Source organism: Talpa occidentalis, unplaced genomic scaffold, assembly GCF_014898055.3.
Source record: "Talpa occidentalis isolate TD23 unplaced genomic scaffold, MPIMG_talOcc4v2.1 talOcc4.2, whole genome shotgun sequence".
NCBI lineage: Eukaryota > Metazoa > Chordata > Mammalia > Eulipotyphla > Talpidae > Talpa > Talpa occidentalis.
In genome coordinates, this window is record NW_023602073.1 from 103246177 (window position 1) to 103274034 (window position 27858).

General features: G+C 41.8%; 1 long non-coding RNA gene across 2 annotated transcripts; it reads right to left on the reverse strand.

Moving 5' to 3' along the window:
- Positions 1 to 4859: 4859 nt before the first annotated feature.
- LOC119253395 (uncharacterized) lies at positions 4860 to 16033 on the reverse strand. Of its 2 annotated transcripts, XR_008553300.1 has the most exons (5): positions 15898 to 16033; positions 14873 to 15048; positions 11540 to 11640; positions 9641 to 9850; positions 4860 to 4904 (listed from the first exon to the last, which is right to left on the reverse strand). It is a non-coding gene; the product is annotated as an uncharacterized LOC119253395 (long non-coding RNA). The 2 variants fall into 2 exon arrangements; XR_005127070.2 differs by lacking the exon at positions 15898 to 16033 and having other exon boundaries at positions 14873 to 15074.
- Positions 16034 to 27858: the final 11825 nt, after the last annotated feature.

Genomic DNA, 27858 nt, shown 5'->3' on the forward strand with positions numbered 1-27858 from the left:
AGAAGAGTTTCTCTTCTTGCCTGGAGATCTTGACAATCCAAACTAATCACTCTTTGGATCCCAAGTGAAGTTCCATTTTTCTAGCAATACTTCCCCATTTTTTTCAGTTGTGTTTACCTCTCCTTTCTTTAATTCCTATAGCATCGCATAGCTCTACCTGCCCTCAAACTCTTAATTACTTGTAGTCTCTTACTATTTCACAAGCAAAAGCTAATGGTATCTTAGGGGCTTAGCCACACAGCAGGTCACTGCAGGGCTGAGCCAGGTCTCCCCCTCAAGTTACCCAGTGGTAAGAGTCAGTTTCTTTTTAATTCATTGTAGCCTCTCAGAAAATTCTCCAGTCCCTCACTACCAATTTCAAGCAGGAAGATGGGAAAATGGAAGAATGTAGACCAGGGAAGGAACTCCCAACAAGGCCAGGAGTGCTCATCCCACTCCAGACCATAAAGTTTAGGCCTTTCTTAACAAAGGAATTCATTTAAACTTTGTGTTTGAGAATAAGTCAGTGAGACCTAAATGCCTAAGCAATGTGAGTACCTCTATCGTGCACCTTATATCTGGGACGGGCAGGAAAGACCGTTCTAAAGAAAACAATATGAGTTTAGAAGCTTCTTTATTTATTGAAGCAGTTTAAACACAATTTACCAAATATTGGTACAAAGCAGAGGTCATGGAATAGATGTACGTGTGTGTCTGTGTGTGTGTCTGTCTGTGTGGACTTGCACATTCATGACCAAGACAGTCAAGAGCTGGCCCATCACATTTTACAAAAAAAAAAAATACTTCAATGGTATTTGTTGAGAGCAAAAAAGAAAAGCACACCCACCGCATAAGAAAAACAGATAAGAGGCATGAAGAGGAAATGTATACACATGTACAAATATAAAAATTCAATAATCATAAGGAAAAAAATCCCACCTCATTAGTAATCAATTAAGTCTCTTTCCTTCCCGACTCCTTCCCTATGGCCTAGGAGTATCGTAAATGAGAATTTCACAAACACAACTAAAGTTTGTTTTGTGTTACTATATATCAGATATTGGGTAGCAATGGAAAGTCATTGACAAGCTAGGTGTGACATGATCACCTCTATTAACCTGTTACTATGGATGATGAAGGGAAATGGAATAAGCTATTCTAACTGCCTATGCTAAAAATGATGCGAGCCAGATTAGAAGAGAGGCAGTCGAAGTGACATTTGTTTCAAACCCAAGTCATTCTAACCTATTTTATTTTTTTCTAATTTAAATTCGCTCTACCAATATCACAAGCACCACAGAAGGGAAGCTTTTATGAAAGACTGAAAAATTTCACAAAAGCTGTATCTGGCTTTTACTTTCCACCAAAGTGTTAAGTTCAAAAACTTGGAGGCTGGGTACGAATGTGCTCGAATTCGGAAGTGAAAATGAGCCATTTATTTTTGTTGCCTCACTTAAGTGAACCAGAGATCAGTAGACAAATACTCCCCAGATGAAATGTCAATTCACTTCAAAGAATTATTTTCTCGAAGTCAGAAAGTGAAAGACAATTACCGAATGGTTTCTCTCACTTGTGGAATATAAATAACCATAGCAAACGAACTAACAAAACAGGGCAAAAATAACTCTTAGACTCAGAGAAAAATATAGTGGCTACCACAGGGAAGGGGGGGTGGGAGGAGAGGGCAGAGGGGGCTTATTTGATAGTGTGAATGTACTAGTACTTTGGTGGTGAGTGTGGTGTGGAATACACACACATCACGTGTAAAGCTGTGTTCCTGAAACTTATACAGTAGTGTAAACTTTTTTTTAAGGAAGAATAAAACAAAGTGACCAAAAAAGCATTCTTTTTAATAAATCATAATGCATAGTTGTGAGTCACTTGCACATAGCTCGTCCTAACAATGGCCCAGCTGGTCCTCAGGACAACTGCAAGCTGCTATTCAGTGTACACTGAGAGAGACACATCCAGGGCAGGCGTCCAATCTCAGAGGTCCAAGAACAAATATATTCTGTTTTAAATGTATTCTGTTTTGCTTGGTTTTTCTTTCTTTCTCCTCATCAAGTAAAACAAAACATAGGTGTTATTTAATGAGGTGCCCTAGATCTCCTCATAAGGAAATGAGGAGCAGAAGTTCAGGTCCCAAGTGCTTCTGCTCACCTGCAAGGCTTCCCTGGGCTTCTGGAAAACATGACTGGAATCAAAAGGCCAGACTAAGGTCTGTGGAGATGGACTCCCAGCCCCCAGCCGTTTCCATAGCTGCAATGTCAGCACCCGGGGGTGGGCCTGGCTCTGAAGAGCTCTGAGCACTCTGTTAAAGAGAGGTGTGTTCGTGCCTCAGCTGCAAGTGAATCCAGTTCTGTTGTTTCTGCTGGGAGAGGGCGTTTGGTTAAGCAGAATAATGCAGCCCATTGGATCAACTCAGCTGGGAAATATTCTGAAGAGGAGGATTCAGGCATCAGTTTACACAACTGAAGAGAAACTAGGACGTTCTGTGATTCTCTCCACACGAACAACGACCAACCGGCCAACTCAGGGAAACTGGATCAGTTCATCAGACTGCTCGGCATCAAGCAGACATAACCTTAGTAGATACACCTTGGGGGCCCTGCCTTGACCTTGCCATGGCTTGCTTCTTTCCAGCATTAGAAGCTATAGAAGCTCCATTATACCTTTCAAAATTACTTTTTGAAGATCATGTTTCAAAGGATACCTACTCCCACTCCAGTGGTATTCTATTCCATTTCACAGCTGTGGTTTGAGCACTTAATGGTTTCAGGCACTGTATTAGGCAGAGTGGAGACAAAGATCAGTAGGACATGAGCCCTGCCTTTGTGGAGCTCAGTACCGAGAGACAACAGTTTGGTCACCACCTTTCAGTCTAGATGTCTGCTTATAATTATTTTGCCAATAGGAAAGAAAAAACCCTAAATCGCCTCCTAATTATCTTGTTGGGCAACTAATGCAAAAATTTTGTAACTCAGAGCACTGAAAGAAGATTCCTTTTAGAATCCCTCCTCCTCTAGCAATGGTAACGCTCAAGGCATTTCTAAGTGAGGAAGGATGCATACTTATTATAGAAAGGGAAATATTACTAAAAATATGTGAAAGCACTTTATAAAATGAAGGATCCATTGGCTACAGGTGCCTGTTTGTCTGAGTGGAGAGTTACCTGCAGCATTTTGCACTGTCTGGTGAGATAGGGCTTCCAGAACCCACTGGAAGATGTCGGGAACCTTTGCTGGAATGCATTCTTGCGTTTCAAGAATGCACTTCAAACCTTTCATTTACCTAGACCCACTTTCATAGAAATAAAATCATGTGGAAAAATGATCCCACTTGCCAAGAAAACCTAAGAAGAACACACAGAAGGGTAATAAATGTTCAAGAAATAATCCCTGTATCTTCCTCCATGGACCCCCGGTCATCTCCGCCCCTGCTTCAAACGCTGGCATGTCAACCTGCAGTTGCCTATGTATACACGTGCCTCCTCTTTTTGAATGTGAGTTCCCATGAGGCAAAGACTCTGCTGACTTCACCTTTGTGAAGACGGAAGAATAGGGCCTAATGAACTGGGATTGGGTTTAGGGGGTAGTTTTCGTGGCCTCAGCAATTACCAGGCAGAGGCTTGAGAAAGGGGTGCTCAGTCCCTGAACCAAAGGGGAGCATGTTACAGTAGGGACAAGATGCATCCAAGACAGGCCCATCACCCAAACCAGGCTCACAACTTGCAGTGTAGCACAAAATGAAAATTCAGGAGTTCTTATAGAATTTCAAGAAAATGACAGCAGAAACCAAGCGAAGGAACTTCCAAGTGTGGGACAGGATGTGGGGCCTGTGTGACAGCATGTTTCACAGGCCCAGGAAGCCTGCCCTCTTGGGCACAGTCTCCACCTCACCCACGAATGCATCGAATGCGTCTGGTTGGGCTGCAGCTCACACCTGATTAATTGACTCCTTTGTCTTTACCTCAAGAGAGAAACTGAGCTTACTATCCATGACAATTTAGTGACCTAGACCAACTTGTAGTAATAAAAAACCCTCCCCTTAGGTATTTGAAAGCTTTACATAGGCAGGGACAAAATTAATAAATACTATTTATTACTAAATATCTCCCATTATGCAAAACATTAATCCCGTTAAGTGTAAGAACAGTTCTATAAGGCAGACACCAATAGTATCTCCATTTTACAGAAGAGGAATCTGAAATTTTAAATAAGTATTTAAAGGGTCCACAGGAAGCTGGTGGCAAGACTCACATGCAGATCTTTCTGGAAACAAAGTTCACGGTCAATATATTTATTCCACTCAATCCCCAATCTACTCTGAAGGGCTCCAACAAGGGTGGTAGAAAAAGCACCCACCTGCCCCAGAGCTGCCTTTTCTACCTACAGAACTCATTCATCCTCGCCACTTGTTAAAATATCAATCATAACTGAAACTCCAGTTTCTTCAAGAAGCTTCCTGGATATGCTTTCTGCCTCCTTGATTAATCCCTTTCTTCTCATCTCCCTCTACATTTTATATTTACCCCTATTGTTGCATTAGTCCCTCAACTGAAATTTGCTTGTCTTTCCCACTCAATGGTGAATCCTTTGAGGGTGAAAAATGCATCTTACTGATTTGTTGGTCTCAATTCTTGGTACAATGGCTGACTGATAATAGGTGCTCAATAAGCACAAACTGAATTTAATTCCGTGGTATGGATGGTTTGCCTAGCTTTTGTTGCTGTTGTTGTTTTTGTTTTTTGATCTAGATTCCAGAAAGTACTAAGGTTAAAGGGGCTCCAGAAAATGGTGGTTTGAGGGAAAAAAAATAATGGGTCATTCTCTGTGAACTTCTTACTTGAAAAGTGTACATATAATTGTTTTTACCTGTGGAAAGTGGACACCTCTACATCTCTGCACCTTCTCTTCCTGTCTGAGCTGCAAAACAGGACAAGAAAGAACATTCCAGGGCAGAATAAGTCAGACCCTCTGATATTTCCAAATCTAGTCTTCTGAGTATAAATATTAGTTCTTTCGAGTATAAATATTAGTTTTAAGCTTTAAAAACAATCATGTAAGGATGTTTTGTCCAAGCACTGATTTTAAAGGAGATCCCTTCATAGAACAAATCTTCAAAGTTCACATCACAGAGCGTCTGCTCCCCACACTCCCTGCTCTGTGATCCCTGAGCTCTTACTTCTTGCTAATTAACTCACAGAATCAGTGCCATCCTGAGCCTCTTCAGCCAGGACTGGTTTGCTCTCCATGCACATTGGTACATTTCGTCTAAGCTTTAATTAAATCTTGTCTGTAAAGCTGTCAATGACCCACCTTGGCAGCTAGAAGGTAACATGTAAAAGTTAATATCCTAAGGTCCTAGGACCTTAGGAAACCCCTGACAATGTGCAGGCGATATACATTTGAACTCATTTCAAAAGAAGTGTGTTTAAACTGGACTATTCTGAATGAACAGGGGAAAAAGGACTGTCTTTGATCTATGAGAAAATGTTTATAAAATCAAGATATGCCGACTCATTAAGTCTATTTGTCTTGACTTAAATATTTAATGCTGTCACATACTCTGGAAATATGTGAGGCTGATGGAGAAATTATTCATAGAAGAGGAAGTATGTAATAAATCAATTTGGATTAAGAAATTCTTGAGTTGGATGCTCTTGGAGAGATCTGGAGTCATTTAGCCCAATTCTCTGCTGCTGTATTAGTTTGAAATTGCTGCTTTAACAAACTACCACAGACTTGGTGGATGGCTTTAAATGACACATATTTATTATTTTCCAGCTCTCTAGGTCAAAAGTCTGGCAGAGCAAGATATGGAAACAAACTAAATGCCCCCAAACAGAAGAATGAATCAAGAAGATGTGGTATATACACACAATGGAATATTACTCAGCAATCAAAAAAGATAAACTCATGCCTTTTGCAACAACATGGGTAGAACTCGAAGGGATTATGCTAAGAGAAACCAGGAAAAGGATAAATATCAGATAGTTTCACTTCTGTGTGGAAATATAGAGAAACCAAGCAAAGTGTTAAGAAAAAGACAAAACTTGCAAGCTGACGATAGATCTAAGGCATCCAGAACAGGATGGGGGAAGGGAGGGTTCAAAGCAAGGGAGGGAAAAGCACAAGGGACTGTGGTGATGGATCACAGGGGCTATGGTGGTGGGAGAACTACAGGGATTCCACCTGAGGGGAGAAATCAAATACTGCCTGAAAATTAACAATGATATAAGAAAATAATAATAATTTTTTAAATGTCTTACACAGGTCTTCGCTGGGTTAGAATCTAAGTGTCTGCAAGGTTGCCCTCCTTTCTAGAGGCTTTAAAGGAAACGCATTTCCTTATGTTTTCAGCTTCTAGATGCCACAGGCACTCCATAGCCTATGGCTCCATCTTCCAAGTCAGCAATCTTGCACCTCTCTGACCATTTTCCAGAGTCAGATCTCCCTCTGACCATGGCCTGAGAAAGTTATTCCCTGTTGAGAACACATGCTTCTAGATTGGACCTGCCTAGAGTGCCCCCACTCCTACACCTGTATTGGGCTACACTAATCTTTGGTTCCATATCTTGATGGAGATATTTCCTTGTCTTCTCCTGACCCTCCATATCTTGATGGAGATATTTCCTTGTCTTCTCCTGACCCTCTAATGACCTTCCAATAGAAACATCTCCCCTGTCCCAGCCTATCTGCATGCTCATCCGCAGCCCTTGACACCCTTCTCCCAAAGGTTGTAGCCCCCGGGGCAAATACAGGTACATGCACCCACCTTCCCATTCAAATGGTGGATAACTTTAAACAACAACTAAATTCACATTCATGAGGCTGGAAAAATGGAATAATATATTTCCTGGATACCTCATTTTCTTGCATAAACATGCTAAGATCATTCCACTGTCCAAAAGAACAGAGTATTTGGGAATGCCAGCATAGTTACTTTCACAGAAATTTGTGGCAGCAAAATATGCATATCTAACCTGTATTATTTGATTAAAAAATGTGTGTACCAAGGTAGAGCTGTGAAGTTATCTATCTGTATATGAAAATGTATTTTACCTTTGTATAAATGACAGTGATCAATAAAATACACAAAGCCCTTTGTTGCTCAGTTGAAACATGAATCCTTCAAAAAGGATATGTAAATAAATGAATTTTCTATTAATAAAGTAATGGCAAGTGTGGCTGCCAACATTATAAACAAAGCTGTTGATAAAAGAGAGTTCTCACTTTTCTGTAATAAGAGATTTTAAAAACTTGTTTTCTCTCCTTAACAAAGCAAATTTGGCTTACAAATTTTTGCTTTCCCCTCATTGTTTTCAACCTCTCAACAAAAAAATAGAAGTGTTAAAGTTCATTATCTATGCAAAGTTCCTGTTTCTCTGTTATCAAGTACATATTTGAATTAAAAGTTTTTTAATACTGAAATGAATTAAGTCTTTAATACCCTTTCTGAGTTGTCTGGGATGCTTTCAGGGGATTTGGCTCTTTAAATCAGTATTTCTCTGTGCTTCCTTTTAGGAGGCAGGAATGTGTCTCCATCAACCAAATTGCTTCTGAGTTTTTTCATGTCCAGAAACGCCCAATCCTAGTAAGGGGCCCACATCAGGTAACTTAGACTTCTGGACCTGGAAGTGTGGCTTCCTGGCAGGCTTCCCAGGCAGAAGCTCAGGGTCCTGGGTCAGAACCAGTCCCCGCCCAGGCCGGGGCGTTGGTAGGAGGGGCAGTGTCCAAGGTATGGGACCTAGACAGTCACCTGATAAAGCTTAGTGCACTTGACTCCACCCCTTATTTTTGGTGAAGTCTTGTCCTAACACATGAAGCAATTCATTTGACACTGAGAATTAGGAGTCATCTTTTCTACCACCCTGGACCAAGATACCATCAACACAGTTCAAAAACACGAAAATACCTCAAGCAGCTAAGACCCCAAATCAAGGCCTCACTGTCTCCTGAACTTTCCCACAACCTAAAGAATTTTCTGGGTTCCCCCTCCCACCCATCTCCATTGGAACCTGGCCAAGCCCCAACCCCTCCGGAGTTTCTCCAGGCTGAGATCAGGCCCTGGGGCACTATGGAGGGGGTTAAATCTTCCCCATCAGTGGTTCAGGGTAGTCTGAATTTTATAGGCTGCAACTTGAGTTGGTTTCCTACTATCCATGGGCAGCTGACAGCTGTCAGAGAGGCCGCCCTCCCTCTTGCCCCTGGCCAGTCCTGAGGCGTTCACTGAGACAGGGACAGAGCCCAGACTGACAGACTGTTGCGGCTTTTTCAGTGAGTCTCCAACAAACTAAGTTTGACTGCCAAAGCCTCTACAGACTGCAGCACACTCAGACTTCTCGAATACCACTAGATCCAGTTACCTGGAACTGGACACGGGTCTAATAAAAGACTCTGACCCCTCCTGTGCCTGCTTTGTTTATTTCATGCTTTGCTTCATGCCACTAACATCTTTTGAGCTCCTCTCCTATGCAAAGAATGAGGATGCAGCTTCCCTGGGATGTTTTCTGCCTATACCTGCACTGATGAAGCATAAGGGGAAAGGAGTTTTGTCATTCGTGTGTTCATTCATTCGCCATTCATTTGTTCAATAGCAAATATTGACTATCTACTCTGAAAAGTACTACTAGGCAAGATGGTAGCCTACCCTCAAAAAAAAGTTGGCCTACTATAGAAAAATCACTGTATAACTTTCTGTAGGATGAAATAATAAAATACAACAGAAGCAACATGAAGAGTACAGGCGAGTGGCAGAAATGGACACAGTGCAGGTGGGGAGGGTGCCAGGGAAGTTATCTGGACTTTGTTTCCCCCAAAGCAGATCCTGAGACAAGACTTTGAATGCAAGTGGCTAACATGGGAGGGAGAAGACGTCATGGAGCACAAGGAGTGTTAAGTCAAGGCAGCCAAGGGAGAAAAACGAAAAAGGATTCTTTAATAAGCAGGTTACCACTGTGAGCATCTGGGGCTCCCCACCAAGGGGAGTCTCTGGGAGAGCACTGAGCATTCTTCAGAATCACACATTGAGGGGTGAGAAAACTGGAGCACCAACATCACAACTCCCTCCTCACAATCCAGAGATTTAACTAGCTTTGTCTGGCAGCCCAAACCCCACACCAGTGCTGGGAGGCCACAAGAGCCTGACCAGCAGCTCCCACCGGTGAACTTTGTGGACACACATGCTCCACCCATGTCCAAAAGCACAGCTTTGTCATTCGTGTGTTCATTCGTTCGCCATTCATTTGTTCAATAGCAAATATTGACTATCTACTCTGAAAAGTACAGAGGCTCTTCAGCAGGTGAATTGGAGAACGGCTTAGCAATTTAGACTTTAAGTCCATAGCAAGATGGAGGAAGTTCTTTTCCTCATCAGAGTCAGGCTACCACTCATTCTCTGACACCTGAAGGAAAATCAAACTTTTTTAAAATGACTTTAATAAAGAATTATCTCTGTTCCTTAGTTCATGAAGCAAACATGTCCCCAGAAAAGGATACAAAGATGAATTTCCCAGTTTCCCAAAGATTTCCCCAAAATCTTATTTTTCACATAGTACCGGAAATTTTCTATAAAGTCATTTTTACTATTATTTCTAAAACAAGAAATTATTTGTAGTGTGAATTTTTATTTTCCCACAGCCAGATCACCACTATGTTACCTGTCTCATACACCTCAGTGTTCTTTGGTTTTTCATAGAGTGAAGTAAATTCAATTAAAAATGTTGCTTAGCTGGAAACTTGAGAAGATGAAGCATGTGTTTATTGTCTTGAAGGTGGAGGTGGCATCACAGGTGTGGGGGCAGGTCCAAACTCATAAAATTGTATACAGCGTGTGTAATTATGTGTAGCTCACTTACACCTCAGCAAAGCTGCAAAATAAAATAAAATGTTGTTGATTACCCAACTGGTTCAGCAACCTTCCACTGAGGTCCTCTTAGGAGGAGGCAAGCAGGGGCCTAAGGGTCAGAGAGGAAAAGCCCCCTCATGTGGCCTCACCGGTCAGCACCATTATTTTATATTCAGTGACTATCTCAGTGGGCAATATGTTGTGACTATTGAAAACTGAGATTTTTTTAATGCAGTGCTGAAAGGATTTAGTAATTCTATGAATGAAGAACAAAATATTGACCTCAATGAATCTTTTTTAGGTTATTTGCAAAGGGTCTAAAACATAATAGGCCCATACTTATTTTCCTTAATTGAAATTGGAAAAGCAATGAGTCAGATGGACAGTAATCTTCACATGTTTGTTGTCTCTCTCATCGAATGTTCATAATTTTATTTTTTACAAAAATTTCTGCAGCATTTTAGAATTCTTTCCAGAAGTCCAACTTCAGTTGTTCTTCTGGCCACCCCTAATTCTTTTTTAATCATCTCAGATTTTTTTTATCAAATGAAATCAAAGTCTTTGATTGGCCAGGTCATTAGAAAAAAAAGTAGGAAAACCCAGTGGAGCTATTTTCACAGGAGTCAGCCTGAGCTGTCACCCCAGTTCAGCAGGGTCCTCGTTGGGACCACTTGTTTTCTACCTGCAAACCCAGCCCCAGTCCCAGCTGTAATCCTATGCTGGGGCCAAGGAGATTTAAGGAAGTCGTTTGTGTGTCTGCTCTGTCCTAAGCACATTATGTAACTCACAGATTTCATTTTCCCACACCTCCCATAGCTCAGTAGTGGGAGACAAGTCAGCGGTAAAGAGCTCAAGGCTTTCACCAAGGGCACGCAGAGGCAGCGGTGAGGCCAGAATCAAACACAGGCCTGCCTAGCCCCAAAGGTCAGAGCCCAGCTGATATACCAGGTGGCCATACATCCTTCCTACATTGTGCTAAGTGCCAGGCACTCTTTCCTCTCCCCTGGTGCCTGGCCCCGTTATCCACTAAAGGGTTGCTCAGTCGGAACTCAGAACACTGTCACCCCACTTTTCCCCAACAGGAATTTGCCTCTCCACTGGGACCCCCAGCTACTGTGTCTTGGATCCCCTTCACATGGCTGGGCTGGGCCAGCTATTTCCCTATTCCTTGGCATCTCTGCTGTACTGTCCAGACCAGTCCTCCCTGGGGCCCTGGTTGCTGACCAGGAGCCATTCTGGCTCTCTTACCAGTTGTCCTCAATCTGCCTTATGTGCCTATGAGCACCCAATCCTGAGCCGTGTGAACCCCAACAGCACAGGAGGCATCGTGACACCAGAAATGTCAGATGATGGACCCAGATGCAACGTGTCCAAGAGGTCAAGCAAACGCTGACTTCTGAAAGAAACAGACTTTTGCCCAGAACTTTGTAGATTTCTAGCATCAAACCCAAGTACTCAACTTTCTCCAGACTTTGTTCAAAATTTCATTTACCACAGACAACCAGGCCCAGGCGAGCAGTAACAACAACTGGAGAACAAAAGCAATTTTCTTGAGTAGCAGTCAGCAGCCTCTCTAAAGTGAGGCCCCTCACCGGGCTGCTCCCCACTGATGTTCAGGCATGCTGGGGCTGGGGTGATCAGGCGCCCACTCATCTCAGGAGGTGGGAGGCGTGCTGACTCTCAATGAGAACCACATGCTGCAGGGTCTTACCCCAATTTAGAAGACTGTCTCTGTTCAAACTGGATCGTTCCATCTCAAAAATCACTCTGGCATCCAATTGTCTTGAGCCACAGCTACAGCAATAAAGTGGTCTGTTGAAGTGAAGCAATTCTCTAAATACTTGAGAACATCCCAGCAAAATACATTCTCTTTAATACCCAGATAAGAAACCGCAAAGCAGAATGTTCCTTTTCCAACACAATCAAGAATCACCCATTTTCTAGTTCCTCAAGAAAAACAAAGACCATGATTCACTCACAAAGTGATCAAAAATGATTTTCTTAAAGTTGAAAGAAATAACGAGGATTTTATGGTACCCAAGATACTCATGAGCATGCTCTAAGCGAGGTTTCCTCAGTCCAAATACATTTTCTTCCTCTGGTTACCAATGTAATATGTTTATGATAGAAAGTTAGGTAAGTATAGAAAAGCACAATGGAAATTCAATTATCCAATAATTCAGAGAGAACCACTACTATTAACATTTACTGAGTACAGTTTGCCTCTCCTGTTTTTGTTTTTTACAAACATGGAAGCGTATCATATATACTTTCTGTATTCTGTTTCTTTCACCTAATACTGTATCTTAATTTCCCATGACATTAGTTCTCCTATGACATAATTTTAATGACTGTCTAGTATTTACCACTGGGCATTTAAGTAGTTTCCAATTTTCTCTATTAGATATAACACTAGTAGTAAAAGTTCTTGTAGGAAATACATAAGTCTCTTTGTGCCTCTCTACTTATTATTTCCTTAAGATAAATCCTTTGAGGTGAACAAAGCAGAGTATGAATGTTATTAAAGTTTGGATTTATATTAACTTGCCCATCAAAAATTGTACACATTTGTAGAATATGTCCTATACCTGGCACCTGCCAATGGCAGGTACTTCCCCTTTTTTGCCAGTTTAATTGCTAAAGTTGAGATCACACTGGTTTAATATTTCTTTGTTTACTAGTAAGATTGAACATGTTATATAATTTTTGGACATTTGCTTAATTATTTATAAGTTATCCATTTTTTATATTGTGGTTTTTATCTTTTCCCTATTTGCAACAGCTCTTTATACGTTAAAAATATCCATCTTTGGGGCCTCCCCTGGTGGCGCAGCAGTTGAGCACTGGGTTGCGAAGCTGCCCGCAGCCTCTGTAGCACCAGTTCGATCCCTGGCCACAGGCGAGGGTCCCACATGGCACGCAGACCTCTCCTGCAGCCCGCTGCTCCCCTCAGCAGTGTATTTCGTCACTCTGCCTGTTTTGTTCCCCGCTCTGGCTCTAGTGAATCCTCTCACCCTCCTGCACTTCTGACTGTGCCCAGTGCTTGTATAAATAAATAAATAAATAAATAAATAAATAAATAAATAAATAAATAAATAAATAAATGTTTAAAAAAATTAAAAATAGATCTACCATGAAAAAAAAAATCCATCTTTGATCTATCTTTTTTGTTGCCATATTTCCTACAGGCTCTCACTTGCTTTTTAATATCATTTAGGGTATTTTTTGCATTAGTTACTATTCCTATGCCATTTTGAAAGTGCTCTAAGTAAGAGTTACAAAACTTTCTGCACGTAGACCCTACCAGCTTGCTGTAACATCCACAATTTCAGGGCTCCAGTCACTTTGCACATTATTTGAACACCCCCTGGTAGGCACAGCAGTAGATATAGTCCTGGATCCCAAACACATTGCTACAGTCATTGAGAGAAAAAGAAAGTAGCTGAGACTTAGACTGAGCTCCTGCCTTACTGGGATGATTTCTGACCAATGACACAGAACAGGGTGCAGCAAACTTTTTCTGTAATGGGCCAGACAGTAAGTAATTTCAGCTTTGCCTACCGTAGGGTCTCTGTCTCTGCTATTCATCCTGTCATTGTAGCATAAGAACAGCTACAGCCATTACACAGAGCGATTTGTCCAAGCAAAGTGTTGTTTACAAAATCATTGCAATCCGAAGTTCATATAATTTTCACCTGTCACAAAATATTATCTTTTTTGAGTATTTTTAATCTGTTATGTTTAATGTTTAATGTTAAACACCATTCTCAGCTCACGGGCCATACAAAAACAGGCAGTGGGCCAGATATTAGTATGAGCATTAGTATGCCAACTCCTACTCAGGATGAATTTTGGTTCATGCAGATCCTGCAGAGAAGCCTGAGAAAATAACAGGTTTCAATTTATAAACAGAAGGGATGTGACCATTTCCAAGTTGGATCTTACAAGCTGTACATGGGTGTACCATGTTATCCTTTACCTCACTCCTGCCAACATCCCCACTGCTCAACCTGGATCCTAGAGCAGGGCCACCATCAACCTACAATGAACATGAAACTTGATGGAAAAATAATCCTTTTTTGATACAAGCTACCAAGATGTGGGGATCATTTTGTTACTGTGCATACTTTATGCACAGTATGCTGACTGGTACATGCCTAGACAGATTATCTTACATTTGTATTTGTCTTTCTATCTGCCTGTCTCCTATAGGCAATTGAGTTTAATTGTCTGGTTTTAGGGCATTTGAGATTTCATTTCTTCTTCTGTAAGTTTTCAGTACCATGTGTACACACAGGCTGTTTCAAGAATTAAAAAATATGGGAACAATTCTTTATAAATTATAAAGTATGATAAAAGAGTTTTTCTCATCAAAAAGTCATGAAATAAGACAGATTTTGCAGTTCTACTACAGAAGTGGAAAGTGCTAGGGTCAGGAGGGACTCAAGGTAACTTGGATCATGTCTCAGAAGTCTTCAACAGAAATTGGCATTTGAACTAGAGACTGAAAGATTCTAGATTCCAGCACACACCTGCACACAGCAGGAGGGGCAGCCTTGTCTTTGCACAGTGTTGAATTCCCATTGCCTTTTGTTGGACAGCTTAAGACTACTGTCCGTTCATTAAATTTTAGAAGGAAAAGAGAAGTGTTATTATAGGTAAACAGTATATAATGAAGAAGACTCAGAAATGTTTGTTCTGAAATCTGATGTTCTATTTCAAATTATTTCAGTTCAATTCAGAGTGCAGACTTAGCTACATAATTGCTCTTTTAGCAGTCCTGGCCACCCTTAGCACATTTAATTATTCCATAATTACTCATACTTATGGCCCAGTGTGGAAACTATATGTGGATTATCGATCTTTATGGTGAATATAAAAGAAAAGCAGTCATTACTCTCTGTCCCCAGAAGGTACTCCTCCTTTTTGCCATGAGGACAAAGAGCTCTCTCTGGACAGAGAAAAAAGTCGAGGACAGGCCAGGAGGCCACAGGACCATCAGTGTGAGCCTGGACACACTGGGGCAGAGGGATGAAATGCTTACCTGGCTCCAGAAATATTTCACCTTTGGTTTATCTTGCCCAGATGCACAAATGACAAATGCTCACTGAGACATCCAACTGCTCAGCTAGGAAATGTCTTGCAAAACTCAAGTTTTGTGAAAGTCAAAAGCACTTCAGCATAATCTTCTGTCCCTTCAGTCCCATGTCAGAGCTCGCTCTTACATTATAAGAATAAGATTGGCTTAATTCTATAGGAACTTGCGTGTCTCAACACACAGTTGGTGCCAGCATCTCTAGACTCTCCCTTACAGCTTTTGTCAGATTCCTAGTCTCCTGAATCTTTGATCTGTAATTATGGGAACTCATGGAAATAGTGGAAAAGTGACACAATAATATCATGAATCCTTTGGTTCCCAAAATAACACCTGCAGAAGAAAGGCCTGCTCAGAGCAGCTGGTGCTCACAACAGTTGACTTTGTGGTCCTATCAGAACACAAATTAATCAAATTTTATTATGTTTTTTATGGAATTGAGAAAAATAGAATTTTTGTAAAACCAGTATTACATAAGTGAGAGACAGCCTACTTATAAGGCAATATTTAATCACAGACCTTGCCTATGTCAAGTGACACCAGGAGCACCCAATGGTTCTCCATGAAGAGCACCACATGCGTCTTTTGTGATTTTTTTTTTTTTAAGAACCATTAAGGGTATGGCCTCCCTGGTAATGCAGGTGTTAAGATGCAACCTATGAAGCTATCCGCAGCCACTGCAGCATGAGTTTGATCCCCAGCCAGGGAGCTACCCACACGGCACAGCAGACCTTTCCTGTCTCGCCCACTGCTCCCTCAGCAGTGCATTTCAGTCAGTCGGCCTGTTCTGTTCCCAGCTCTGTCTCTGGTGAGTCCTCTCACCCCCCCCCCACACCTCTGTACTGTACCCCAGCTCTTGTATGCATAAATAAATAAATCTTTAAAAAAAAAAAAGCCAGTGAGGGTAAAAGACAGCTCTCAGCCCCTTCTCCTTCAGCACCTCAGACTGAGGGACTATTATGTTCATACCCAACCTCTTCCGTGCTGAAACTTTTAATCCATTAAGGAACAAGACAGAGAGGAATCATGAAGAAACAGCTCTGGACTTGAGTGTTGGAACCAAAGCTATACAAGTCCTGCATACTGAGCAGTAATTCCTCAGTAACACAGTGTGAGAGGGCACTCAGGATCTAGAATGGCTTTGGGTGTGTGAATAAAGGACATGGTCTGACCCAAGAGTGGGTGGAATGTTCATCTTTATGAAGAGATAAGCAGACAACATTCCCAACATACCAGTATGTCCAGATTCTCAGCAGAGGAAGTTACCTGATTAGCTCAGGACAGCAAGACCTCCTACATGTAAGCAATGCCCAAAGCTGAATCGTGCAAGATAAGATAGAAAAGGCAGGTTGACACAAATGGTGAGGGACATAGGATGCCAGACTATGGGCATCAGAATCCAGCCTTGGTATGTGCAGCTAGCATGAGCCTCTACTTGATTGTGTAACAAAGACCAGTCACTATCCCAGCCTTTTAAGAAGGGAAAATAACAGTACCTACTTCCTTAGCCTATTTAATCTGAGAATAAAATAAATATATAAGAGATATAGATCTAGAAATACATATATACATAAATATATGGCTTAGAACAGGAGGTCTGACAAATAATAATTTCTAGATATGTGTTAATTACAATATTCTCATTTTTGGTAACATTCCATCACCACTCCTGAGGAGTTTCATACACTCACTTTGGACATGGCTAAACAGGCATATTTAATGCATTCTCTGGATTTTATAGCCTAAAAATAAGACTGATTCTCTGTGCATGATGGTGAGAGGTCTGTTTCATAACTCCCCCAAACAGAAAAAAGGCATTGGCATAAAAGATCCAGCACCTGAGCTCATGTGAGCCCCTCCCCAAGCCCAAGGTCCTGTTTCTCCCACGGCCATCCCCTGGCATCCTGGAACTGAGAATCTTGCCCATTAGGGCACCAAAAACAGTGATTAATATGGACATCTTCTGAAACAAATCACAAACTTTTTTTAAAGGGGAAAAAGGCTGAACTTCCACAGTATAAATATTACTACATGGCCTCAGGCTCAGATGCCATTCACAAATTCCTCAAGCTGAGCCCTTGCAATTTATGACATTTAACAGAGCCCCTGGAGAGAACTTCAGTCCTGCCTTCACTCCAGAGCCAAATATTAGCCTCCTTGTTAATGAGGCCAAGTTAGGGAAGAATAAGATGGAGATCATTTGAGTGATTTTGCTTGTAACTTTCAGGCCTTCTCTTTCCCCCCCTCCCCTCTCCTGGGCTCTGGAGAGATAGCTGGGACCTCTCAGGACAAGGATTCAGTGACCCCTCATCAGAACCAGTACTGTGGTCATGACATCATCCCGAGTGTCATGTGCTGCTCAGCCCCAGACCCCAGGGCACAGAGGAGAAGGGGGTTGGGGGGACAGGGAGATAAAGAGCAGGGAAGCAGGTATGGTCAGTAGTAGCAGGACCACCAGCCTCATCCAAGCCCACTTCCAACAGTTGCTCTCACTCCAGCCCCTAAACAAGTTTGGCCCCACTGAAAACAATTTTTAGACCTGTACTTTTATTTTTTTTTTTAAGGTTTATTCATTTATTTATACAAGAACCGGGGTACAGGCCAGATGCATGGGAGGGTGAGAGGATTCACCAGAGACAGAGCAGGGAACAGAACAGGCAGACTGACGAAACACACTGCTGAGGGGAGCAGCGGGCGAGACAGGAGAGGTCTGCCACACCATGTGGGACCCTCGCCAGCCTGCCGGGATCAAACCGGCGCTGCAGAGGCTGTGGACAGCTTCACAGCGCGGCGCTCAACCACCTGTGCCACCAGGGGAGGCCCAAGACCTGTACTTTTACACAAGATAGTGTCCAGTTAAGGTCTAGCAGACAGGAGGCTGTGCATTTGTATCAGCCACAGACCCACTGCCTATGCCTGCTCAGCCCTGACCTTCTCTGGGGCAAGTCAGCCACGAGCCCTAGGGTGTTGTCAGATTCAGCAAAAACAAGTAACTATTGATATAAGTATGTCCTGTGCAATAGTTAAGATGGCTATAACTCAAAAATTATTCTTTGTTGATTTGAGATTCAAATTTCACTAGGCATCTGGCATTTGACCCTATCAAGGCCTTGGCCTCTTCATCTCTAATAAATGAAATATTAAACTAGATTAGTGATTTTCAAGCTTTTTCTTATTGAGATAACATTGGTTTACATCATTGTTTGTATTTTAGAGGTATAGGATCTCCCCATTCACACGTTTTTACTACACCATGCCTACCACCAAAGCACCCAGAGTCCATCCACATGGTCCACTGTGGTCCCTCCTCACTTTGTCCCTACCCTTCCCCTCCCTGTTAAAGACACATGTCTCCTTTAGAAGAAAATTTACAATAGATGAATAGGAAAGAATAGAGCTGCCCCAGTTGAGGCAGTGAGGAGCAGCCCAAGCCTGCCTCCCACCTTCCCTTGAATCCAGATCTGCACTGGGTTTGCTTGAAACCAAGGGGGTGGACAACCTGTCCTTTCTTCTGAGCCCATCTGTCTCCAGCAGCCCAGGCTCCCAGTGACCTTCAGAAATGAAGGTCACAAAACTTCAGGCTGCTTGTGTTTGTTTGCTCTGCTTTAGAATTCTTCATGTGTCCAGTGTGGTGGCAGCTAAAGGATTCATCTTCAGTGACCCCAGGTCCTGATTCCATCCTCCAAAGCCATGAGACATGGGCTAGGCACCTCTTCTTACACTCATGCCTTAGAGAGACTGGTACACTCAGGGGCATGCGTGCCCAGTGAGGATAACGTGCATTGAGGGGAAAGCATGGCTCCCAAGTCAACATTACCATGTTTAACTGGGAGACTTAGGACTCAGCCTCTCTGAATATCAATTTCTTGATAGTAGTTACTATTGTAATTAGATAAGATAATGCATATAAAAGAATGAAATGAAAGAATCCAGTCTTGCCATCCCCCCAAAAGTACAATATTGTATGAATCCATACAGTATTTTAAACTTTTAAAAATGCAAATTAATCAGCAGTAATGAAAATAAGAACAATGGCTGCCTGGGGACAGGGTGGCAGTGCAGGACAACCAAGAGGCATATGGAGACATTTAGGGGTGATGGAAATATTTCACTGATTTGATTATGGTGATGATGTCATGATGGTTATAATTATGTCAAAACCTATCCAACTGTGCAGTTTTAAATTATGTGCAGTTTACTGAATATCACTGATATATTTTTTTAAGATTTATTTATTTATACAAGAACTGGGGTATAGTCAGAGGTGCAGGAGGGTGAGAGAATTCACCAGAGACAGAGCGGGAATCAGCTTCAAATATCTAAAAATTTAACACACATTTTTATTATCATATGCTATGCCTATTTTCATCCTAATTTTGTGGATTCCTGTGGGTTTGAGGATTATTACTTTCTCCCTCAAGTCAAATGCATTTCTTAAGCAAAAATTTTCAAATTTGTGTGACCCTAAGTTTGACTAAGGCTCACAAATGCTATAACCTCAGAGGGACAGAAGACTCTAAGTGCTATCTAGGTAGCCCTTCTCTCTTGTCCCATGCTGCACCCGAGTCTACTATTCTCTCTCCTATCTGTCTCCCATGTCTCCCAGTTCTCCACCTCTGCTGTCCTCACCTAGTCCAGGCACTAGTCTGTCTTGCGGGGCCACTGCAATGGCCCTGATGGACTCTACGTATTGTGTCATGCTTATCTCCATCCCATTAGCCACATTTCAATGAGAGTGATCTTTTTTTTTTTATTTTGTAGTTTGTTTTTTTTTTTTAAAGATTGATTTATTTATTTATACAAGCACTGGGTACAGTCAGAAGCACGGGAGGGTGAGAGAATTCACCAGAGCCAGAGCAGGGAGCAGAGCAGGCAGAAGGGCTGAAGTACACTGCTGAGGGGAGCAGCGGGCGGCAGGAGAGGTCTGCGCCATGTGGGACCCTCCTCCTGTGGCCGGGGAGCAGCCAGGGATCGAACCTGCGCTGCAGAGGCTGCGGGCAGCTTCGCAACCCAGCGCTCAACTGCTGCGCCACCGGGGAGGCCCTTGTAGTCTTTTTTATTATTATTTTATATATATTTTACATCATTCTTCATTTTTGTACAATGTTCGCTTTCTCAAGTGTAGTCCCCGTGAAATTCCCCCCACCAACTCACCCGTGCACCATCATCATAGTCTCTTGTGCTCTCCCTGTAACAGGGTGGTCCCCAGGAAAGGGGGAAGTTCCAGGTTCCCTGCCCCACCCAAGGGAGGGTGGAGCTGAGCAGGAAGAGAAGAAGCTGCAGGAAGAGACTGAGGAAGGAAGGAAGCAGGATGGAGCCAGGAGACCTGGAGGAGGCCCATGGAGCCTAGAGACACGTGAAGAAACTGCGCTTGTCTTTGGGTTGTGGACTGGGTGACACAGACGTGGGTGAGACCCATGGGGAGGTGACAATGGCAGCTTTTATCTTGATGTTGATTTTGCTTTTTTCCTTCCGGGCTTGTCTGGTTGTTTCTGACCCTTTTCTGTGGGTCCCCACAGGAAGATGCTTTAGACTTGTGGCAGGCTTTGGGGCCTTGTTCTGGGCCAATTCCATATGGATGGACTTTTACCCACGAGGGGACGGGTAACTTTGGGTGCTTCATTTAGAAACTAGACTCTTTGCCTTTCCTGTATTGTTTCCTAGTTTTATTAAAGTTCCTTCCCATTAAAGTCTCATATGTTTTGTGTTGATGCGGCGGATGGCAGAACCCGTTTAGAATAGGCAGGTTTGCGGGGCTTGGGCTATCCCTCTCCCTGTCCTATAACATCCCCTCCCCTGTTTTGATCTTCTCCCCTGCAAAATGTCTCTGATTTATAGTTACCTGTTGATTTTGATTTTTAATTTATTATAATTATTTTTTTCCCCTGATCCCCTATTTGGTTCCCCTATATTCCTCCAATAAGTGAAAACCGTCAATATTTTTCCCTTTTCTTTCTGGCTTATTTCACTGGACATAATCCATGGAGCTCCATCCATGTTGCTGTGAATGGCTGGAACTACATCAAATTAAAGAGCTTCTGTACAGCAAAAGAAACATTAACCAAAACAAAGAGATATACCTCACTGATTGGGAGAAAATTTTTGCACACAATACTTCTGATAAGGGACTGATCACAGAGATTTACATAGAGTGATCCTTTTTTTTAAATGCAAATGCAATCAGGTCACTTTGCTGCTTAAAACTTTAAGGTGGTTCTCCATTGCCTTAGAAAAAGACCGCAAATTTATACCATGGCCAACAAGACTCACTTGATTCAGTGTCTGTCCACTGCCCAACCACAGCTCATAGCACTCTTGTTTTCTCTGTTCCCACCAATCAATGTCGACTTCTTTATTTGGGACATGCTCCTCAACTCCATTCCTTCCCTGGTTTCCTACAAGTTATTTCCTCTGTCCAGAATATTCTCTGTCCTCTCTCCTAAAGCTAATTCAGCCTTTGAGGTGCTGTAGAAAGACACTTACTCAAAGAAATCTACCTAGCTCTGCAGACAAGGCCTGGTTCCCCTGTTTTAAATCCCCAGTGCATCCTGTTTTCCCTTGTGCATCCTGTATTCAATTGTGCAATACCCATCATGTCCTGTTTGCTGTGTACCATGTGCAACCTTTCTAATTCTTTATTATTTTACCATATTGACCCAAATTCTCATGAAATTATAGAAGGGCTCATTGACTAAGTAAGCCAGAAGCACCTTTTGGCAGCCTTGAAAATAAATTGAGCAACTTGGTCAATGGTAGTTTTAATTAGAACATGAAAATACATTTTGCCTGCTGGGTTGGCAGAAATTAACAGACACCGCTTTGTGTTGACGAAAGTATAGGAAAACAAACCCTCTCAATCACTGTCAGTGACTCACACATTTTGGTAAGTCACTTGACTTCATATATTTATATTTAAAATGCACATGCTATTTATTGTGGACTGAATATTTGTGTCCTCCCAAAATTCGTGTTCTGAAATCTTAACTGCCAATGTGATTGAGACACAGGGCAAGCTAGGGTTATTAGGCAGTTTTAGGGACAGTGCAGGAGGGGACCTCTGAAGAATTTAGGGAGGCTTCAGAGATAAGGACAACCAAGGGAATGTAACCAATTCCACTGGGAAAAACAAACATCTCAGGACCAAGGACAAGATTGTTAACGCTGATCCTGTTTTCCTTCAGGTGGTAAAGGGAGGCGAAGATTGGAGAAATGGGAGAGTGGTTTATTTTATGGACAACTTAGAAGGGCAGCTGTTTAACTTCAATGCAGGGATGCCCATCCAGAGGACTGGGCCATAAAGATAAAGTTGTAACAAATGGGGAAAGAGAAAGCTGTTAGATAAGGAATGTGAAGATCCCCCACTCAGTAGCAAATTAAGTGAGACAGCCGAGAACTAACCAATCACAAAGAAACTGGTGGAGCTTTAGAATAATTAGGGAAAGAAGGTCTATATTCCCGGAGACACGACTCCACCTTGGCTTCCTTGCCCTTCCCAGGCCTGGTTTCCTGGCCTGGGAGTCCCACTTTATTTCTGTTCTTTTTCTCCTCAATAAACTTTTTCTTTCTATAAACAAACCTGCCTCTTCTCGCTGGCTTGCCTGAGCATCTGCAAAGTTCCTGCTGCGGCTTCGTGAGACACCAACCCTTGGGGGTCTAGCGGCTGGGGCTCAGCATTGCCCCTGCAGCCTGGGATCCGTTCCTGGCTGGGAGACTAGGCCTGACAATTCTGGTATCATGATGGTATTAGAAGGTGGGCTTTGGGTGATGATTCTGTTAGGTAATTAGACCATGAGAGTGGATCACTCATGACCGGTGTTAGTGCTCTTATAAAAGTGGCCCCAGGAAGACCCCTACTTTCCTTTCACCATGTGAGCCTATGACAAGAAATCTGCAACCTTAAAGAGAACCTTCATCCAACTGGCTGAAGCCTAATCTCAGACTTCCACCCTCCAGAACTGGGAACAACAAATTTCTGCTATTCAAAAATTATCCATTCTGTTGTATTCTCTTATAGCAGCTCATTGGTAGATAATATTTTGTAAAAAAAATGTTGGTAATACATGGGGGTAATAAAAACAAAAACATATGCTAAATTGGAAATTGGTTGTTTTCCTCTTTTACAATGTAAATTTGCATATTTTAATCTTTACATCAACATATATTACTTTGAATGTCAGGTAAGTCAATAAAGTTTTTTTTAAGAAATTTAGAGACTATCTCATCTAATTCCTTTATTACTGAAGAAGCTGGAAGCCAGAGAATCACACAACGAACAATTTCTGTCTTCCATGTGTACATTTTTGGCTGTTTTTCTTTTGTCACCTTTTTCTTTAGGCAACTTCCCTCTCTATCTAATGGAACTTTCAAACACAGAAATGGGCACATGATTCTGGCTGGTAAATCAGAATACACATCACATCAGGACATAGGGTGTGACTTTGGAACAGGTATATAACACAGTCAGCTGGTATCATTTTCAGGAATTGGTATTGGTGGGGAAGAGGACTGTGTTTTTTATTCTAGATTGTTTTCTGGGAGGAATATCTAAGTTTAAAGCTATTCAAGCATTTTTTTGCCACCAAGTGGGAAAATTCACCTGAAAATGAACCCCAAAAATCAAAGAAAAATCAGAGAAATAATAGGTGTCCTAATGACATGAAGAGATCCTGTAGACACAGCCACACCTTGGACTTCCAGTGTTTCCTGACTAGCTTGACTTTTTGCAGACAAAAACAACCACAGATGATGTCTAACATCACAGAAGTCATAAGTAGCAAAGCAAGGATTACTCCCAATTGCACCAACTTCAGTTACCTGTTTCACCACGCAGACTTCTATTCCAAACCCTGAAGGAAAAGTTGGTATCAAATGCCACCCCTTTGGTACAAATGCACACTTGCAGAATCTTTCTGAAAAGCAACTTTACAATATATATCATGAGCCTGCAAAATATCTATTGCTCTCTATGATAAGAAGAGAATATGTTGATGTTCTTTTTGATAATTATATTTTTCATTGTAGATGAATATATTCCTTTCTTATTTTAACATTCATAATATCTAACTCATTATTTCCACTTAGGAAATATAGCCTAAGAATGTTATCTAAATTATAAACAAAGCCCATAGAGAAAAATGTTCACATAGAACAGAAAAAAGTGAAGTAGCGAAGTATAATGATGGTAATAGAAATTATGATGTATTCATATATTAGAATATTAAAGTCATTTTTAAAAGCTGTTGCATGTTTATAGCTTTTAATACCAGGAAAAATATTTAGGATTAAGAGAAAAGATAGTTTTTTCTATTCTATTACCTCTAATATACCTTAGAAATGTTCCACTAAAACCATCTTTGTCAGAAGGAAGCTGACAAAGATGGCCAAGAGTTAGATTTGTGGAAGAGAACTGCAGTGGCAGATAGTTATTATTATTTAGTTGAAACAATATCAGTACACACAATATACACAACTGAGCACATTTTCAGTCATATCAGACATCCCTCACATCCCAGCTACTAGCATCCCTGTGAATTGCTTACACAAAAGCTTCCAACGCATAGCCCCAGAATGATGCCCTTGAGGCAAACAACTGAGCTGGAATGACAAGAATGTATGTTGAATTTCGTGAAATTGCCCCACAGGCAATTTTGGTTCTTCCAGACCGGTTACCCAAAGTCAGGTACATTAGAGCCCCCACATAACTAACTGGGTATATTTCCTCCTTAAAAACGAATATTCAGTGTGTCTTCTGGGATTCACTCACAAGCAAAGGGGGATATTTTGTCCTGCCTCCCAATTTCTGCATCAGTGACTGACAACGGATCACCTTGCTATGTTTCTCTGCCTGGGTTACATGCTTCATCAGGCAATCTTTTTTTTTTTTTTTTTTTTAAAGATTTATTTATTTATTTATACAAGCACTGGGTACAGTCAGAGGCGCGGGAGGGTGAGAGAATTCACCAGAGCCAGAGCGGGGAGCAGAGCAGGCAGAAGGACCGAAGGACACTGCTGAGGGGAGCAGCAGGCGGCAGGAGAGGTCTGCGCGCCATGTGGGACCCTCCTCTGGTGGCCGGGGAGCAGCCGGGGATCGAACCAGCACCGCAGAGGCTGCGGGCAGCTTCACAACCCAGCGCTCAACCGCTGCGCCACGGGGGAGGCCCTCATCAGGCAATCTTATTTTTAACTCTGTTCTTAATAAATAGATTGCAGATGTTATTAATAGGGTGAAGATTTATCAAGTATTGTTTAGTTGGCTTACTGTTAAAAATATCCAAGAACTATACTTAAAAGCAGTTCAGTGTGGAAAAATTTGTGTGTTAGAGTAACAGAGACCAGAGTAAATTCTAACTGCAACTTTTTTGAGATATTTGGCCTGCCTGAGCCTCAGTTTCCGCAGTTACCTTCAGGTGCCGCTCTGCTGGGTAGTGATGCGTTTAAGCCTCACGCAGTGCAGTGTTGTGAAAAAAAATGCTTAGCAGAGTACCCTTCCATTTCCACCATGCTTCCCAAATTTTAAAATCCATATGGAAACATCTTGGGCTCTTGAAAAAAATGCAGATTCTGATTCAATTAGTCTAGGACCAGACTCAAGATTTCCAACAATCTCCCAGGTGATAACTATGGGCCAGGACCAGACACAGACACAAGTTTCCATGTTGTTGGTTCTCAACCCTGACTACAACTTGCCAAAGGACTTTTGAAAATACTGATGTCAGAGTCCTACACCCACTCCCACTTTGCCTGAGGATTTAGGCTGAGCGAGAGGATTTTAAACCTCCCTGGGTGATTCTGAGATGAACCAGAGTTTGAAACCCACATAGTATGTGGTTCCATATATTGGTAGTAAGTGCTTGAGAAGTAGGACCTGTTGTACCTATTAACATGATGAGGGTCTAGATGATCATGATGGTGTTTAACATATGCCATATTGTAACACTATTCTGTGATAAACAATATATACCATGCTGTAATAAAGAGCAGAGAGCTCTGTATAACTCAGCAGGAAAGTCTTAGCTAACCAGTTTGCAAAAACACAGTAGAGAATGAACCAATCAGAGGCTGTGCAGACTTTTAGAGTTTTCTAAACTTTAAAGTTGACTGCTTTAAATGAATTACATGCATTTCTTTAAAGAAGAGAGCTTTTTTCTTAAAGGGCGTCTCTTCAGATGTCCTCCACTGCATGGCACTCAGAAGGAGGTTTCCGTCCTATCTTGTTAACGAAAATGTTTGGGTTTCTTTTAACTGTGCATTCTCATTTCCAACACAGAGTGGGAGCACAAGACACATGATACAATAGGGAAAATGTCAAGGCAGCATTTTCAAACATAATCATCCAAATGTGAAGGGACATGCAGTTCAGAAGAAACAGAGTAAGATGATATAGCAAGGAGAGAAGAGAGCAGGTGACGCAATCCAATGTGACGCTGACATGGCAGATCAAAGACCCTGACAGGAGAGAAACATTTCATTTGGGAATCAAGTGAATTGTTATAAAGTTAAGAGAGAAGGAGGACTGTGGAGATAATAGGGCTGGCTTTCAGCCACCACATCTAAGGACTTTGCCCAGAGGAACTATTCAAGTGCTCATTCAGAACACACAGTCTGGAAGCTTAAATGAAAGTGTCCAGGTTTCCAGTGGGGTCTGCTTGTCTTTAAATGTCTCCACCCTAATTCCAGGGCCTCTATCCTTCCTGAGAGTGTCACACATATTCCAACAATCTCCCTCAAAAAAGGGCCATCTCCTCATCTTGAGATATTTATGTATTCTACCAGCCCACTGCACTTAGTACTTAATTTGAATTTACCACTTGCTTTTGGACTAACTTATTACACACAATCCTAATTTTTTTATTAAACTCTTTTTTTTTTTTAAGATTTATTTATCGATACAAGCACTGGGTTACAGGCCAGAGGCACAGGAGGGTGAGAGAATTCACCAGAGATGGAGTAGGGAGCAGAACAGGCAGAAGGACCGAAATACACTGCTGAGGGGAGCAGCGGGCAAGGCAGGAGAGGTCTGCTGTGCCATGTGGGATTCTCCCTGGCCAGCCGGGAATTGAACCAGTGTTACAGAGGCTACGGACAGCCTCATAGCGCTGCGCTTAACCTGCTGCACCACAGGGGAGGCCCCACAACCCTAATTTTTAAGCAGAAAAAGAATTGCTTCACAGTATTTTCAAGTTATTAAATTCTCTTCATACTCCTTTAAGCCAAATGATCTTATTGTGTCTTCTTAATTTTTAACTCTTTTCTACCATTTTACTGTTTTGCAGAACAAATCTAGCACTTTAAAGGAAATAATTTTAACCAATTTATTTGCAAAGTTGAACTGTAGTTACTGTGGAGCAGTCTATAGAGAGAGCTCTGAACAGCTTGCTCTCATGTCTCTCCGCCGTGTGTGGTTGCCTAAGCTGTAGCAGACATTTGTTCTTTTCCGCCTTTTTTTCCATTCATACATATCTTGAGAATATGAGTTTTTTATAAAATGACACAAAACCTTTTAGAAGGATACAATATCAAAATGGATCAAGATAAAACTAGGAGTGGAATATGAATGGATATATGACTTAGGAGGAATTTGAAAGTCTCTGAAGCAATAGAATCAGATTTACATTGACTAGTTCCTGAGTCTTAATAAAGTTCAAGGAATACCATGGAGTTAATAATAATTGAGTATAAAATATTAAACTAAATATATGTTCATGCTGGTGATAAGAATCACATGAGATAAAAATGAAGACTGTCATATGTAGGAAAATAAGAAATCTCAGGAAAGCACTAGAGAGAGTCACTGGAAGGGACTGACGAATGTCCCACACCTGGATCCACTCAAGAAGTTGAAGGATGGACTAATTCTAAACACTGGGAGGAAACAGACTGTCAGTTGCAACATGGTTTCTGAGGAATACAGTCATATACACAGATGGGTGGGTAGG